Source organism: Aptenodytes patagonicus, chromosome 5, assembly GCF_965638725.1.
Source record: "Aptenodytes patagonicus chromosome 5, bAptPat1.pri.cur, whole genome shotgun sequence".
NCBI lineage: Eukaryota > Metazoa > Chordata > Aves > Sphenisciformes > Spheniscidae > Aptenodytes > Aptenodytes patagonicus.
This window is the reverse complement of record NC_134953.1, coordinates 43,140,789-43,157,020: the sequence shown is the minus strand read 5'-3', so window position 1 is coordinate 43,157,020 and position 16,232 is coordinate 43,140,789.

The following is a 16,232-nucleotide window of genomic DNA, read 5'->3' as shown; positions in this document are numbered from 1 at the left end:
GCATGTTTGGAGATAGCGAGGGTAGGGAAGCTCCGAGTGCCAGAGTGTGTGGGGCTGTGGAAGGGCTGCCTAGGGAAGGTGAGGGCCAGCAAGAGCTTTCAGTCCTGGCGCCTTTGGTGTGGGAGCAGTCGCAGGACGTTTCCCATTTCGGAGCTGGGCTCTGGCGAAGCCGAGAGAGAGGCATGTTTGGCGATAGCGAGGGTAGGGAAGCTCCGAGTGCCAGAGTTTGTGGGGCTGTGGAAGGGCTGCCTAGGGAAGGTGAGGGCCAGCAAGAGCTTTCAGTCCTGGCGCCTTTGGTGTGTGAGCAGTCGCTGGACGTTTCCCATTTCGGAGCTGGGCTCTGGCGAAGCCGAGAGAGGCATGTTTGGAGATAGCGAGGGTAGGGAAGCTCCGAGTGCCAGAGTGTGTGGGGCTGTGGAAGGGCTGACTAGGGAAGGTGAGGGCCAGCAAGAGCTTTCAGTCCTGGCGCCTTTGGTGTGGGAGCAGTCGCTGGACGTTTCCCATTTCGGAGCTGGGCTCTGGCGAAGCTGAGAGAGGCATGTTTGGAGATAGCGAGGGTAGGGAAGCTCCGAGTGCCAGAGGTTGTGGGGCTGTGGAAGGGCTGCCTAGGGAAGGTGAGGGCCAGCAAGAGCTTTCAGTCCTGGCGCCTTTGGTGTGGGAGCAGTCGCAGGACGTTTCCCATTTCGGAGCTGGGCTCTGGCGAAGCTGAGAGAGAGCATCTTTGGAGTTAACGAGAGTAGGGAAGCTCCGAGTGCCTGTGCTTGTGGGGCTGTGGAAGGGCTGCCTAGGGAAGGTGAGGGCCAGCAAGAGCTTTCAGTCCTGGCGCCTTTGGTGTGGGAGCAGTCGCTGGACGTTTCCCATTTCGGAGCTGGGCTCTGGCGAAGCTGAGAGAGAGCATGTTTGGCGATAGGGAGGGTAGGGAAGCTCCGAGTGCCAGAGAGTGTGGGGCTGTGGAAGGGCTGCCTAGGGAAGGTGAGGGCCAGCAAGAGCTTTCAGTCCTGGCGCCTTTGGTGTGGGAGCAGTCGCTGGACGTTTCCCATTTCGGAGCTGGGCTCTGGCGAAGCCGAGAGAGGCATGTTTGGAGATAGCGAGGGTAGGGAAGCTCCGAGTGCCAGAGTGTGTGGGGCTGTGGAAGGGCTGCCTAGGGAAGGAGAGGGCCAGCAAGAGCTTTCAGTCCTGGCGCCTTTGGTGTGGGAGCAGTCGCAGGACGTTTCCCATTTCGGAGCTGGGCTCTGGCGAAGCCGAGAGAGAGGCATGTTTGGCGATAGCGAGGGTAGGGAAGCTCCGAGTGCCAGAGTGTGTGGGGCTGTGGAAGGGCTGCCTAGGGAAGGTGAGGGCCAGCAAGAGCTTTCAGTCCTGGCGCCTTTGGTGTGGGAGCAGTCGCTGGACGTTTCCCATTTCGGAGCTGGGCTCTGGCGAAGCCGAGAGAGGCATGTTTGGAGATAGCGAGGGTGGGGAAGCTCCGAGTGCCAGAGTGTGTGGGGCTGTGGAAGGGCTGACTAGGGAAGGTGAGGGCCAGCAAGAGCTTTCAGTCCTGGCGCCTTTGGTGTGGGAGCAGTCGCTGGACGTTTCCCATTTCGGAGCTGGGCTCTGGCGAAGCTGAGAGAGGCATGTTTGGAGATAGCGAGGGTAGGGAAGCTCCGAGTGCCAGAGTTTGTGGGGCTGTGGAAGGGCTGCCTAGGGAAGGTGAGGGCCAGCAAGAGCTTTCAGTCCTGGCGCCTTTGGTGTGGGAGCAGTCGCTGGACGTTTCCCATTTCGGAGCTGGGCTCTGGAGAAGCCGAGAGTGAGGCATGTTTGGAGATAGCGAGGGTAGGGAAGCTCCGAGTGCCTGTGCTTGTGGGGCTGTGGAAGGGCTGCCTAGGGAAGGTGAGGGCCAGCAAGAGCTTTCAGTCCTGGCGCCTTTGGTGTGGGAACAGTCGCTGGACGTTTCCCATTTCGGAGCTGGGCTCTGGCGAAGCCGAGAGAGAGAGCATGTTTGGCGATAGCGAGGGTAGGGAAGCTCCGAGTGCCAGAGTGTGTGGGGCTGTGGAAGGGCTGCCTAGGGAAGGTGAGGGCCAGCAAGAGCTTTCAGTCCTGGCGCCTTTGGTGTGGGAGCAGTCTCTGGACGTTTCCCATTTCGGAGCTGGGCTCTGGCGAAGCTGAGAGAGAGCATGTTTGGCGATAGCGAGGGTAGGGAAGCTCCGAGTGCCTGTGCTTGTGGGGCTGTGGAAGGGCTGCCTAGGGAAGGTGAGGGCCAGCAAGAGCTTTCAGTCCTGGCGCCTTTCGTGTGGGAGCAGTCGCTGGACGTTTCCCATTTCGGAGCTGGGCTCTGGCGAAGCTGAGAGAGGCATGTTTGGAGATAGCGAGGGTAGGGAAGCTCCGAGTGCCAGAGTGTGTGGGGCTGTGGAAGGGCTGCCTAGGGAAGGTGAGGGCCAGCAAGAGCTTTCAGTCCTGGCGCCTTTGGTGTGGGAGCAGTCGCAGGACGTTTCCCATTTCGGAGCTGGGCTCTGGCGAAGCCGAGAGAGAGGCATGTTTGGCGATAGCGAGGGTAGGGAAGCTCCGAGTGCCAGAGTTTGTGGGGCTGTGGAAGGGCTGCCTAGGGAAGGTGAGGGCCAGCAAGAGCTTTCAGTCCTGGCGCCTTTGGTGTGTGAGCAGTCGCTGGACGTTTCCCATTTCGGAGCTGGGCTCTGGCGAAGCCGAGAGAGGCATGTTTGGAGATAGCGAGGGTAGGGAAGCTCCGAGTGCCAGAGTGTGTGGGGCTGTGGAAGGGCTGACTAGGGAAGGTGAGGGCCAGCAAGAGCTTTCAGTCCTGGCGCCTTTGGTGTGGGAGCAGTCGCTGGACGTTTCCCATTTCGGAGCTGGGCTCTGGCGAAGCTGAGAGAGGCATGTTTGGAGATAGCGAGGGTAGGGAAGCTCCGAGTGCCAGAGTTTGTGGGGCTGTGGAAGGGCTGCCTAGGGAAGGTGAGGGCCAGCAAGAGCTTTCAGTCCTGGCGCCTTTGGTGTGGGAGCAGTCGCAGGACGTTTCCCATTTCGGAGCTGGGCTCTGGCGAAGGTGAGAGAGAGCATCTTTGGAGTTAACGAGAGTAGGGAAGCTCCGAGTGCCTGTGCTTGTGGGGCTGTGGAAGGGCTGCCTAGGGAAGGTGAGGGCCAGCAAGAGCTTTCAGTCCTGGCGCCTTTGGTGTGGGAGCAGTCGCTGGACGTTTCCCATTTCGGAGCTGGGCTCTGGCGAAGCTGAGAGAGAGCATGTTTGGCGATAGGGAGGGTAGGGAAGCTCCGAGTGCCAGAGAGTGTGGGGCTGTGGAAGGGCTGCCTAGGGAAGGTGAGGGCCAGCAAGAGCTTTCAGTCCTGGCGCCTTTGGTGTGGGAGCAGTCGCTGGACGTTTCCCATTTCGGAGCTGGGCTCTGGCGAAGCCGAGAGAGGCATGTTTGGAGATAGCGAGGGTAGGGAAGCTCCGAGTGCCAGAGTGTGTGGGGCTGTGGAAGGGCTGCCTAGGGAAGGAGAGGGCCAGCAAGAGCTTTCAGTCCTGGCGCCTTTGGTGTGGGAGCAGTCGCAGGACGTTTCCCATTTCGGAGCTGGGCTCTGGCGAAGCCGAGAGAGAGGCATGTTTGGCGATAGCGAGGGTAGGGAAGCTCCGAGTGCCAGAGTGTGTGGGGCTGTGGAAGGGCTGCCTAGGGAAGGTGAGGGCCAGCAAGAGCTTTCAGTCCTGGCGCCTTTGGTGTGGGAGCAGTCGCTGGACGTTTCCCATTTCGGAGCTGGGCTCTGGCGAAGCCGAGAGAGGCATGTTTGGAGATAGCGAGGGTGGGGAAGCTCCGAGTGCCAGAGTGTGTGGGGCTGTGGAAGGGCTGACTAGGGAAGGTGAGGGCCAGCAAGAGCTTTCAGTCCTGGCGCCTTTGGTGTGGGAGCAGTCGCTGGACGTTTCCCATTTCGGAGCTGGGCTCTGGCGAAGCTGAGAGAGGCATGTTTGGAGTTAGCGAGGGTAGGGAAGCTCCGAGTGCCAGAGTTTGTGGGGCTGTGGAAGGGCTGCCTAGGGAAGGTGAGGGCCAGCAAGAGCTTTCAGTCCTGGCGCCTTTGGTGTGGGAGCAGTCGCTGGACGTTTCCCATTTCGGAGCTGGGCTCTGGAGAAGCCGAGAGTGAGGCATGTTTGGAGATAGCGAGGGTAGGGAAGCTCCGAGTGCCTGTGCTTGTGGGGCTGTGGAAGGGCTGCCTAGGGAAGGTGAGGGCCAGCAAGAGCTTTCAGTCCTGGCGCCTTTGGTGTGGGAACAGTCGCTGGACGTTTCCCATTTCGGAGCTGGGCTCTGGCGAAGCCGAGAGAGAGAGCATGTTTGGCGATAGCGAGGGTAGGGAAGCTCCGAGTGCCAGAGTGTGTGGGGCTGTGGAAGGGCTGCCTAGGGAAGGTGAGGGCCAGCAAGAGCTTTCAGTCCTGGCGCCTTTGGTGTGGGAGCAGTCTCTGGACGTTTCCCATTTCGGAGCTGGGCTCTGGCGAAGCTGAGAGAGAGCATGTTTGGCGATAGCGAGGGTAGGGAAGCTCCGAGTGCCTGTGCTTGTGGGGCTGTGGAAGGGCTGCCTAGGGAAGGTGAGGGCCAGCAAGAGCTTTCAGTCCTGGCGCCTTTGGTGTGGGAGCAGTCGCTGGACGTTTCCCATTTCGGAGCTGGGCTCTGGCGAAGCCGAGAGAGGCATGTTTGGAGATAGCGAGGGTAGGGAAGCTCCGAGTGCCAGAGTGTGTGGGGCTGTGGAAGGGCTGCCTAGGGAAGGTGAGGGCCAGCAAGAGCTTTCAGTCCTGGCGCCTTTGGTGTGGGAGCAGTCGCTGGACGTTTCCCATTTCGGAGCTGGGCTCTGGCGCAGATGAAGAGAGAGCATGTTTGGAGATAGCGAGGGTAGGGAAGCTCCGAGTGCCTGTGCTTGTGGGGCTGTGGAAGGGCTGCCTAGGGAAGGTGAGGGCCAGCAAGAGCTTTCAGTCCTGGCGCCTTTGGTGTGGGAGCAGTCGCTGGACGTTTCCCATTTCGGAGCTGGGCTCTGGCGAAGCCGAGAGAGGCATGTTTGGAGATAGCGAGGGTAGGGAAGCTCCGAGTGCCTGTGCTTGTGGGGCTGTGGAAGGGCTGCCTAGGGAAGGTGAGGGCCAGCAAGAGCTTTCAGTCCTGGCGCCTTTGGTGTGGGAGCAGTTGCTGGACGTTTCCCATTTCGGAGCTGGGCTCTGGCGAAGCTGAGAGAGAGCATGTTTGGAGTTAGCGAGGGTAGGGAAGCTCCGAGTGCCTGTGCTTGTGGGGCTGTGGAAGGGCTGCCTAGGGAAGGTGAGGGCCAGCAAGAGCTTTCAGTCCTGGCGCCTTTGGTGTGGGAGCAGTCGCTGGACGTTTCCCATTTCGGAACTGGGCTCTGGCGAAGACGAGAGAGAGCGTGTTTGGCGATAGCGAGGGTAGGGAAGCTCCGAGTGCCAGAGTGTGTGGGGCTGTGGAAGGGCTGCCTAGGGAAGGTGAGGGCCAGCAAGAGCTTTCAGTCCTGGCGCCTTTGGTGTGGGAGCAGTCGCTGGACGTTTCCCATTTTGGAGCTGGGCTCTGGCGAAGCTGAGAGAGAGCATGTTTGGAGTTAGCGAGGGTAGGGAAGCTCCGAGTGCCTGTGCTTGTGGGGCTGTGGAAGGGCTGCCTAGGGAAGGTGAGGGCCAGCAAGAGCTTTCAGTCCTGGCGCCTTTGGTGTGGGAGCAGTCGCTGGACGTTTCCCATTTCGGAGCTGGGCTCTGGCGAAGCTGAGAGAGAGCATGTTTGGAGTTAGCGAGGGTAGGGAAGCTCCGAGTGCCTGTGCTTGTGAGGCTGTGGAAGGGCTGCCTAGGGAAGGTGAGGGCCAGCAAGAGCTTTCAGTCCTGGCGCCTTTCGTGTGGGAGCAGTCGCTGGACGTTTCCCATTTCGGAGCTGGGCTCTGGCGAAGCTGAGAGAGAGGCATGTTTGGAGTTAGCGAGGGTAGGGAAGCTCCGAGTGCCAGAGTGTGTGGGGCTGTGGAAGGGCTGCCTAGGGAAGGTGAGGGCCAGCAAGAGCTTTCAGTCCTGGCGCCTTTGGTGTGGGAGCAGTCGCTGGACGTTTCCCATTTCGGAGCTGGGCTCTGGCGAAGCCGAGAGAGGCATGTTTGGAGATAGCGAGGGTAGGGAAGCTCCGAGTGCCAGAGTGTGTGGGGCTGTGGAAGGGCTGCCTAGGGAAGGTGAGGGCCAGCAAGAGCTTTCAGTCCTGGCGCCTTTGGTGTGGGAGCAGTCGCTGGACGTTTCCCATTTTGGAGCTGGGCTCTGGCGAAGCCGAGAGAGAGGCATGTTTGGAGTTAGCGAGGGTAGGGAAACTTTGAGTGCCAGAGTTTGTGGGGCTGTGGAAGGGCTGCCTAGGGAAGGTGAGGGCCAGCAAGAGCTTTCAGTCCTGGCGCCTTTGGTGTGGGAGCAGTCGCAGGACGTTTCCCATTTCGGAGCTGGGCTCTGGCGAAGCTGAGAGAGAGCATCTTTGGAGTTAACGAGAGTAGGGAAGCTCCGAGTGCCTGTGCTTGTGGGGCTGTGGAAGGGCTGCCTAGGGAAGGTGAGGGCCAGCAAGAGCTTTCAGTCCTGGCGCCTTTGGTCTGGGAGCAGTCGCTGGACGTTTCCCATTTCGGAGCTGGGCTCTGGCGAAGCCGAGAGAGGCATGTTTGGAGATAGCGAGGGTAGGGAAGCTCCGAGTGCCAGAGTGTGTGGGGCTGTGGAAGGGCTGCCTAGGGAAGGTGAGGGCCAGCAAGAGCTTTCAGTCCTGGCGCCTTTGGTGTGGGAGCAGTCGCAGGACGTTTCCCATTTCGGAGCTGGGCTCTGGCGAAGCCGAGAGAGAGGCATGTTTGGCGATAGCGAGGGTAGGGAAGCTCCGAGTGCCAGAGTTTGTGGGGCTGTGGAAGGGCTGCCTAGGGAAGGTGAGGGCCAGCAAGAGCTTTCAGTCCTGGCGCCATTGGTGTGGGAGCAGTCGCTGGACGTTTCCCATTTCGGAGCTGGGCTCTGGCGAAGCCGAGAGAGGCATGTTTGGAGATAGCGAGGGTAGGGAAGCTCCGAGTGCCAGAGTGTGTGGGGCTGTGGAAGGGCTGACTAGGGAAGGTGAGGGCCAGCAAGAGCTTTCAGTCCTGGCGCCTTTGGTGTGGGAGCAGTCGCTGGACGTTTCCCATTTCGGAGCTGGGCTCTGGCGAAGCTGAGAGAGGCATGTTTGGAGATAGCGAGGGTAGGGAAGCTCCGAGTGCCAGAGTTTGTGGGGCTGTGGAAGGGCTGCCTAGGGAAGGTGAGGGCCAGCAAGAGCTTTCAGTCCTGGCGCCTTTGGTGTGGGAGCAGTCGCTGGACGTTTCCCATTTCGGAGCTGGGCTCTGGCGAAGCCGAGAGTGAGGCATGTTTGGAGATAGCGAGGGTAGGGAAGCTCCGAGTGCCTGTGCTTGTGGGGCTGTGGAAGGGCTGCCTAGGGAAGGTGAGGGCCAGCAAGAGCTTTCAGTCCTGGCGCCTTTGGTGTGGGAACAGTCGCTGGACGTTTCCCATTTCGGAGCTGGGCTCTGGCGAAGCCGAGAGAGAGCATGTTTGGCGATAGCGAGGGTAGGGAAGCTCCGAGTGCCAGAGTGTGTGGGGCTGTGGAAGGGCTGCCTAGGGAAGGTGAGGGCCAGCAAGAGCTTTCAGTCCTGGCGCCTTTGGTGTGGGAGCAGTCTCTGGACGTTTCCCATTTCGGAGCTGGGCTCTGGCGAAGCTGAGAGAGAGCATGTTTGGCGATAGCGAGGGTAGGGAAGCTCCGAGTGCCTGTGCTTGTGGGGCTGTGGAAGGGCTGCCTAGGGAAGGTGAGGGCCAGCAAGAGCTTTCAGTCCTGGCGCCTTTGGTGTGGGAGCAGTCGCTGGACGTTTCCCATTTCGGAGCTGGGCTCTGGCAAAGCCGAGAGAGGCATGTTTGGCGATTGCGAGGGTAGGGAAACTTTGAGTGCCAGAGTTTGTGGGGCTGTGGAAGGGCTGCCTAGGGAAGGTGAGGGCCAGCAAGAGCTTTCAGTCCTGGCGCCTTTGGTGTGGGAGCAGTTGCTGGACGTTTCCCATTTCGGAGCTGGGCTCTGGCGAAGCTGAGAGAGGCATGTTTGGAGATAGCGAGGGTAGGGAAGCTCCGAGTGCCTGTGCTTGTGGGGCTGTGGAAGGGCTGCCTAGGGAAGGTGAGGGCCAGCAAGAGCTTTCAGTCCTGGTGCCTTTGGTGTGGGAGCAGTCGCTGGACGTTTCCCATTTCGGAGCTGGGCTCTGGCGAAGCCGAGAGAGAGCGTGTTTGGCGATAGCGAGGGTAGGGAAGCTCCGAGTGCCAGAGTGTGTGGGGCTGTGGAAGGGCTGCCTAGGGAAGGTGAGGGCCAGCAAGAGCTTTCAGTCCTGGCGCCTTTGGTGTGGGAGCAGTCGCTGGACGTTTCCCATTTTGGAGCTGGGCTCTGGCGAAGCTGAGAGAGAGCATGTTTGGAGTTAGCGAGGGTAGGGAAGCTCCGAGTGCCTGTGCTTGTGGGGCTGTGGAAGGGCTGCCTAGGGAAGGTGAGGGCCAGCAAGAGCTTTCAGTCCTGGCGCCTTTGGTGTGGGAGCAGTCGCTGGACGTTTCCCATTTCGGAGCTGGGCTCTGGCGAAGCTGAGAGAGAGCATGTTTGGAGTTAGCGAGGGTAGGGAAGCTCCGAGTGCCTGTGCTTGTGAGGCTGTGGAAGGGCTGCCTAGGGAAGGTGAGGGCCAGCAAGAGCTTTCAGTCCTGGCGCCTTTCGTGTGGGAGCAGTCGCTGGACGTTTCCCATTTCGGAGCTGGGCTCTGGCGAAGCTGAGAGAGAGGCATGTTTGGAGTTAGCGAGGGTAGGGAAGCTCCGAGTGCCAGAGTGTGTGGGGCTGTGGAAGGGCTGCCTAGGGAAGGTGAGGGCCAGCAAGAGCTTTCAGTCCTGGCGCCTTTGGTGTAGGAGCAGTCGCTGGACGTTTCCCATTTCGGAGCTGGGCTCTGGCGAAGCCGAGAGAGGCATGTTTGGAGATAGCGAGGGTAGGGAAGCTCCGAGTGCCAGAGTGTGTGGGGCTGTGGAAGGGCTGCCTAGGGAAGGTGAGGGCCAGCAAGAGCTTTCAGTCCTGGCGCCTTTGGTGTGGGAGCAGTCGCTGGACGTTTCCCATTTCGGAGCTGGGCTCTGGCGAAGCCGAGAGAGAGGCATGTTTGGAGTTAGCGAGGGTAGGGAAACTTTGAGTGTCAGAGTGTGTGGGGCTGTGGAAGGGCTGCCTAGGGAAGGTGAGGGCCAGCAAGAGCTTTCAGTCCTGGCGCCTTTGGTGTGGGAGCAGTCGCAGGACGTTTCCCATTTCGGAGCTGGGCTCTGGCGAAGCTGAGAGAGAGCATCTTTGGAGTTAACGAGAGTAGGGAAGCTCCGAGTGCCTGTGCTTGTGGGGCTGTGGAAGGGCTGCCTAGGGAAGGTGAGGGCCAGCAAGAGCTTTCAGTCCTGGCGCCTTTGGTGTGGGAGCAGTCGCTGGACGTTTCCCATTTCGGAGCTGGGCTCTGGCGAAGCTGGGAGAGAGCATGTTTGGCGATAGGGAGGGTAGGGAAGCTCCGAGTGCCAGACAGTGTGGGGCTGTGGAAGGGCTGCCTAGGGAAGGTGAGGGCCAGCAAGAGCTTTCAGTCCTGGCGCCTTTGGTGTGGGAGCAGTCGCTGGACGTTTCCCATTTCGGAGCTGGGCTCTGGCGAAGCCGAGAGAGGCATGTTTGGAGATAGCGAGGGTAGGGAAGCTCCGAGTGCCAGAGTTTGTGGGGCTGTGGAAGGGCTGCCTAGGGAAGGAGAGGGCCAGCAAGAGCTTTCAGTCCTGGCGCCTTTCGTGTGGGAGCAGTCGCAGGACGTTTCCCATTTCGGAGCTGGGCTCTGGCGAAGCCGAGAGAGAGGCATGTTTGGCGATAGCGAGGGTAGGGAAGCTCCGAGTGCCAGAGTTTGTGGGGCTGTGGAAGGGCTGCCTAGGGAAGGTGAGGGCCAGCAAGAGCTTTCAGTCCTGGCGCCTTTGGTGTGTGAGCAGTCGCTGGACGTTTCCCATTTCGGAGCTGGGCTCTGGCGAAGCCGAGAGAGGCATGTTTGGAGATAGCGAGGGTAGGGAAGCTCCGAGTGCCAGAGTGTGTGGGGCTGTGGAAGGGCTGCCTAGGGAAGGTGAGGGCCAGCAAGAGCTTTCAGTCCTGGCGCCTTTGGTGTGGGAGCAGTCTCTGGACGTTTCCCATTTCGGAGCTGGGCTCTGGCGAAGCTGAGAGAGAGCATGTTTGGCGATAGCGAGGGTAGGGAAGCTCCGAGTGCCTGTGCTTGTGGGGCTGTGGAAGGGCTGCCTAGGGAAGGTGAGGGCCAGCAAGAGCTTTCAGTCCTGGCGCCTTTGGTGTGGGAGCAGTTGCTGGACGTTTCCCATTTCGGAGCTGGGCTCTGGCGAAGCTGAGAGAGAGCATGTTTGGAGATAGCGAGGGTAGGGAAGCTCCGAGTGCCTGTGCTTGTGGGGCTGTGGAAGGGCTGCCTAGGGAAGGTGAGGGCCAGCAAGAGCTTTCAGTCCTGGTGCCTTTGGTGTGGGAGCAGTCGCTGGACGTTTCCCATTTCGGAGCTGGGCTCTGGCGAAGCCGAGAGAGAGCGTGTTTGGCGATAGCGAGGGTAGGGAAGCTCCGAGTGCCAGAGTGTGTGGGGCTGTGGAAGGGCTGCCTAGGGAAGGTGAGGGCCAGCAAGAGCTTTCAGTCCTGGCGCCTTTGGTGTGGGAGCAGTCGCTGGACGTTTCCCATTTCGGAGCTGGGCTCTGGCGAAGCTGAGAGAGAGCATGTTTGGAGTTAGCGAGGGTAGGGAAGCTCCGAGTGCCTGTGCTTGTGGGGCTGTGGAAGGGCTGCCTAGGGAAGGTGAGGGCCAGCAAGAGCTTTCAGTCCTGGCGCCTTTGGTGTGGGAGCAGTCGCTGGACGTTTCCCATTTCGGAGCTGGGCTCTGGCGAAGCTGAGAGAGAGCATGTTTGGAGTTAGCGAGGGTAGGGAAGCTCCGAGTGCCTGTGCTTGTGAGGCTGTGGAAGGGCTGCCTAGGGAAGGTGAGGGCCAGCAAGAGCTTTCAGTCCTGGCGCCTTTGGTGTGGGAGCAGTCGCTGGACGTTTCCCATTTCGGAGCTGGGCTCTGGCGAAGCTGAGAGAGAGGCATGTTTGGAGTTAGCGAGGGTAGGGAAGCTCCGAGTGCCAGAGTGTGTGGGGCTGTGGAAGGGCTGCCTAGGGAAGGTGAGGGCCAGCAAGAGCTTTCAGTCCTGGCGCCTTTGGTGTAGGAGCAGTCGCTGGACGTTTCCCATTTCGGAGCTGGGCTCTGGCGAAGCCGAGAGAGGCATGTTTGGAGATAGCGAGGGTAGGGAAGCTCCGAGTGCCAGAGTGTGTGGGGCTGTGGAAGGGCTGCCTAGGGAAGGTGAGGGCCAGCAAGAGCTTTCAGTCCTGGCGCCTTTGGTGTGGGAGCAGTCGCAGGACGTTTCCCATTTCGGAGCTGGGCTCTGGCGAAGCTGAGAGAGAGGCATGTTTGGAGTTAGCGAGGGTAGGGAAACTTTGAGTGCCAGAGTTTGTGGGGCTGTGGAAGGGCTGCCTAGGGAAGGTGAGGGCCAGCAAGAGCTTTCAGTCCTGGCGCCTTTGGTGTGGGAGCAGTCGCTGGACGTTTCCCATTTCGGAGCTGGGCTCTGGCGAAGCTGAGAGAGAGCATCTTTGGAGTTAACGAGAGTAGGGAAGCTCCGAGTGCCTGTGCTTGTGGGGCTGTGGAAGGGCTGCCTAGGGAAGGTGAGGGCCAGCAAGAGCTTTCAGTCCTGGCGCCTTTGGTGTGGGAGCAGTCGCTGGACGTTTCCCATTTCGGAGCTGGGCTCTGGCGAAGCTGAGAGAGAGCATGTTTGGCGATAGGGAGGGTAGGGAAGCTCCGAGTGCCAGAGAGTGTGGGGCTGTGGAAGGGCTGCCTAGGGAAGGTGAGGGCCAGCAAGAGCTTTCAGTCCTGGCGCCTTTGGTGTGGGAGCAGTCGCTGGACGTTTCCCATTTCGGAGCTGGGCTCTGGCGAAGCCGAGAGAGGCATGTTTGGAGATAGCGAGGGTAGGGAAGCTCCGAGTGCCAGAGTTTGTGGGGCTGTGGAAGGGCTGCCTAGGGAAGGTGAGGGCCAGCAAGAGCTTTCAGTCCTGGCGCCTTTGGTGTGGGAGCAGTCGCAGGACGTTTCCCATTTCGGAGCTGGGCTCTGGCGAAGCCGAGAGAGGCATGTTTGGCGATAGCGAGGGTAGGGAAGCTCCGAGTGCCTGTGCTTGTGGGGCTGTGGAAGGGCTGCCTAGGGAAGGTGAGGGCCAGCAAGAGCTTTCAGTCCTGGCGCCTTTGGTGTGTGAGCAGTCGCTGGACGTTTCCCATTTCGGAGCTGGGCTCTGGCGAAGCCGAGAGAGGCATGTTTGGAGATAGCGAGGGTAGGGAAGCTCCGAGTGCCAGAGTGTGTGGGGCTGTGGAAGGGCTGCCTAGGGAAGGTGAGGGCCAGCAAGAGCTTTCAGTCCTGGCGCCTTTGGTGTGGGAGCAGTCGCTGGACGTTTCCCATTTCGGAGCTGGGCTCTGGCGAAGCTGAGAGAGGCATGTTTGGAGATAGCGAGGGTAGGGAAGCTCCGAGTGCCAGAGTTTGCGGGGCTGTGGAAGGGCTGCCTAGGGAAGGTGAGGGCCAGCAAGAGCTTTCAGTCCTGGCGCCTTTGGTGTGGGAGCAGTCGCAGGACGTTTCCCATTTCGGAGCTGGGCTCTGGCGAAGCCGAGAGAGAGGCATGTTTGGCGATAGCGAGGGTAGGGAAGCTCCGAGTGCCTGTGCTTGTGGGGCTGTGGAAGGGCTGCCTAGGGAAGGTGAGGGCCAGCAAGAGCTTTCAGTCCTGGCGCCTTTGGTGTGGGAGCAGTCGCTGGACGTTTCCCATTTCGGAGCTGGGCTCTGGCGAAGCTGAGAGAGAGCATGTTTGGCGATAGGGAGGGTAGGGAAGCTCCGAGTGCCAGAGAGTGTGGGGCTGTGGAAGGGCTGCCTAGGGAAGGTGAGGGCCAGCAAGAGCTTTCAGTCCTGGCGCCTTTGGTGTGGGAGCAGTCGCTGGACGTTTCCCATTTCGGAGCTGGGCTCTGGCGAAGCCGAGAGAGGCATGTTTGGAGATAGCGAGGGTAGGGAAGCTCCGAGTGCCAGAGTTTGTGGGGCTGTGGAAGGGCTGCCTAGGGAAGGAGAGGGCCAGCAAGAGCTTTCAGTCCTGGCGCCTTTGGTGTGGGAGCAGTCTCTGGACGTTTCCCATTTCGGAGCTGGGCTCTGGCGAAGCCGAGAGAGAGGCATGTTTGGCGATAGCGAGGGTAGGGAAGCTCCGAGTGCCTGTGCTTGTGGGGCTGTGGAAGGGCTGCCTAGGGAAGGTGAGGGCCAGCAAGAGCTTTCAGTCCTGGCGCCTTTGGTGTGTGAGCAGTCGCTGGACGTTTCCCATTTCGGAGCTGGGCTCTGGCGAAGCCGAGAGAGGCATGTTTGGAGATAGCGAGGGTAGGGAAGCTCCGAGTGCCAGAGTGTGTGGGGCTGTGGAAGGGCTGCCTAGGGAAGGTGAGGGCCAGCAAGAGCTTTCAGTCCTGGCGCCTTTGGTGTGGGAGCAGTCGCTGGACGTTTCCCATTTCGGAGCTGGGCTCTGGCGAAGCTGAGAGAGGCATGTTTGGAGATAGCGAGGGTAGGGAAGCTCCGAGTGCCAGAGTTTGCGGGGCTGTGGAAGGGCTGCCTAGGGAAGGTGAGGGCCAGCAAGAGCTTTCAGTCCTGGCGCCTTTGGTGTGGGAGCAGTCGCAGGACGTTTCCCATTTCGGAGCTGGGCTCTGGCGAAGCCGAGAGAGAGGCATGTTTGGCGATAGCGAGGGTAGGGAAGCTCCGAGTGCCAGAGTTTGTGGGGCTGTGGAAGGGCTGCCTAGGGAAGGTGAGGGCCAGCAAGAGCTTTCAGTCCTGGCGCCTTTGGTGTGGGAGCAGTCGCTGGACGTTTCCCATTTCGGAGCTGGGCTCTGGCGAAGCCGAGAGAGGCATGTTTGGAGATAGCGAGGGTAGGGAAGCTCCGAGTGCCAGAGTTTGTGGGGCTGTGGAAGGGCTGACTAGGGAAGGTGAGGGCCAGCAAGAGCTTTCAGTCCTGGCGCCTTTGGTGTGGGAGCAGTCGCTGGACGTTTCCCATTTCAGAGCTGGGCTCTGGCGAAGCTGAGAGAGAGCATGTTTGGAGATAGCGAGGGTAGGGAAGCTCCGAGTGCCAGAGTGTGTGGGGCTGTGGAAGGGCTGCCTAGGGAAGGTGAGGGCCAGCAAGAGCTTTCAGTCCTGGCGCCTTTGGTGTGGGAGCAGTCGCTGGACGTTTCCCATTTCGGAGCTGGGCTCTGGCGAAGCCGAGAGAGAGGCATGTTTGGAGTTAGCGAGGGTAGGGAAACTTTGAGTGCCAGAGTTTGTGGGGCTGTGGAAGGGCTGCCTAGGGAAGGTGAGGGCCAGCAAGAGCTTTCAGTCCTGGCGCCTTTGGTGTGGGAGCAGTCGCAGGACGTTTCCCATTTCGGAGCTGGGCTCTGGCGAAGCTGAGAGAGAGCATCTTTGGAGTTAACGAGAGTAGGGAAGCTCCGAGTGCCTGTGCTTGTGGGGCTGTGGAAGGGCTGCCTAGGGAAGGTGAGGGCCAGCAAGAGCTTTCAGTCCTGGCGCCTTTGGTGTGGGAGCAGTCGCTGGACGTTTCCCATTTCGGAGCTGGGCTCTGGCGAAGCCGAGAGAGAGGCATGTTTGGAGATAGCGAGGGTAGGGAAGCTCCGAGTGCCAGAGAGTGTGGGGCTGTGGAAGGGCTGCCTAGGGAAGGTGAGGGCCAGCAAGAGCTTTCAGTCCTGGCGCCTTTGGTGTGGGAGCAGTCGCTGGACGTTTCCCATTTCGGAGCTGGGCTCTGGCGAAGCCGAGAGAGGCATGTTTGGAGATAGCGAGGGTAGGGAAGCTCCGAGTGCCAGAGTGTGTGGGGCTGTGGAAGGGCTGCCTAGGGAAGGTGAGGGCCAGCAAGAGCTTTCAGTCCTGGCGCCTTTGGTGTGGGAGCAGTCGCTGGACGTTTCCCATTTCGGAGCTGGGCTCTGGCGAAGCCGAGAGAGGCATGTTTGGAGATAGCGAGGGTAGGGAAGCTCCGAGTGCCAGAGTTTGTGGGGCTGTGGAAGGGCTGCCTAGGGAAGGTGAGGGCCAGCAAGAGCTTTCAGTCCTGGCGCCTTTGGTGTGTGAGCAGTCGCTGGACGTTTCCCATTTCGGAGCTGGGCTCTGGCGAAGCCGAGAGAGGCATGTTTGGAGATAGCGAGGGTAGGGAAGCTCCGAGTGCCAGAGTGTGTGGGGCTGTGGAAGGGCTGCCTAGGGAAGGTGAGGGCCAGCAAGAGCTTTCAGTCCTGGCGCCTTTGGTGTGGGAGCAGTCGCTGGACGTTTCCCATTTCGGAGCTGGGCTCTGGCGAAGCTGAGAGAGGCATGTTTGGAGATAGCGAGGGTAGGGAAGCTCCGAGTGCCAGAGTTTGCGGGGCTGTGGAAGGGCTGCCTAGGGAAGGTGAGGGCCAGCAAGAGCTTTCAGTCCTGGCGCCTTTGGTGTGGGAGCAGTCGCAGGACGTTTCCCATTTCGGAGCTGGGCTCTGGCGAAGCCGAGAGAGAGGCATGTTTGGCGATAGCGAGGGTAGGGAAGCTCCGAGTGCCAGAGTTTGTGGGGCTGTGGAAGGGCTGCCTAGGGAAGGTGAGGGCCAGCAAGAGCTTTCAGTCCTGGCGCCTTTGGTGTGTGAGCAGTCGCTGGACGTTTCCCATTTCGGAGCTGGGCTCTGGCGAAGCCGAGAGAGGCATGTTTGGAGATAGCGAGGGTAGGGAAGCTCCGAGTGCCAGAGTGTGTGGGGCTGTGGAAGGGCTGACTAGGGAAGGTGAGGGCCAGCAAGAGCTTTCAGTCCTGGCGCCTTTGGTGTGGGAGCAGTCGCAGGACGTTTCCCATTTCGGAGCTGGGCTCTGGCGAAGCCGAGAGTGAGGCATGTTTGAAGTTAGCGAGGGTAGGGAAGCTCCGAGTGCCTGTGCTTGTGGGGCTGTGGAAGGGCTGCCTAGGGAAGGTGAGGGCCAGCAAGAGCTTTCAGTCCTGGCGCCTTTGGTGTGGGAGCAGTCGCTGGACGTTTCCCATTTTGGAGCTGGGCTCTGGCAAAGCCGAGAGAGGCATGTTTGGCGATTGCGAGGGTAGGGAAGCTCCGAGTACCAGAGTTTGTGGGGCTGTGGAAGGGCTGCCTAGGGAAGTTGAGGGCCAGCAAGAGGTTTCAGTCCTGGCGCCTTTGGTGTGGGAGCAGTCGC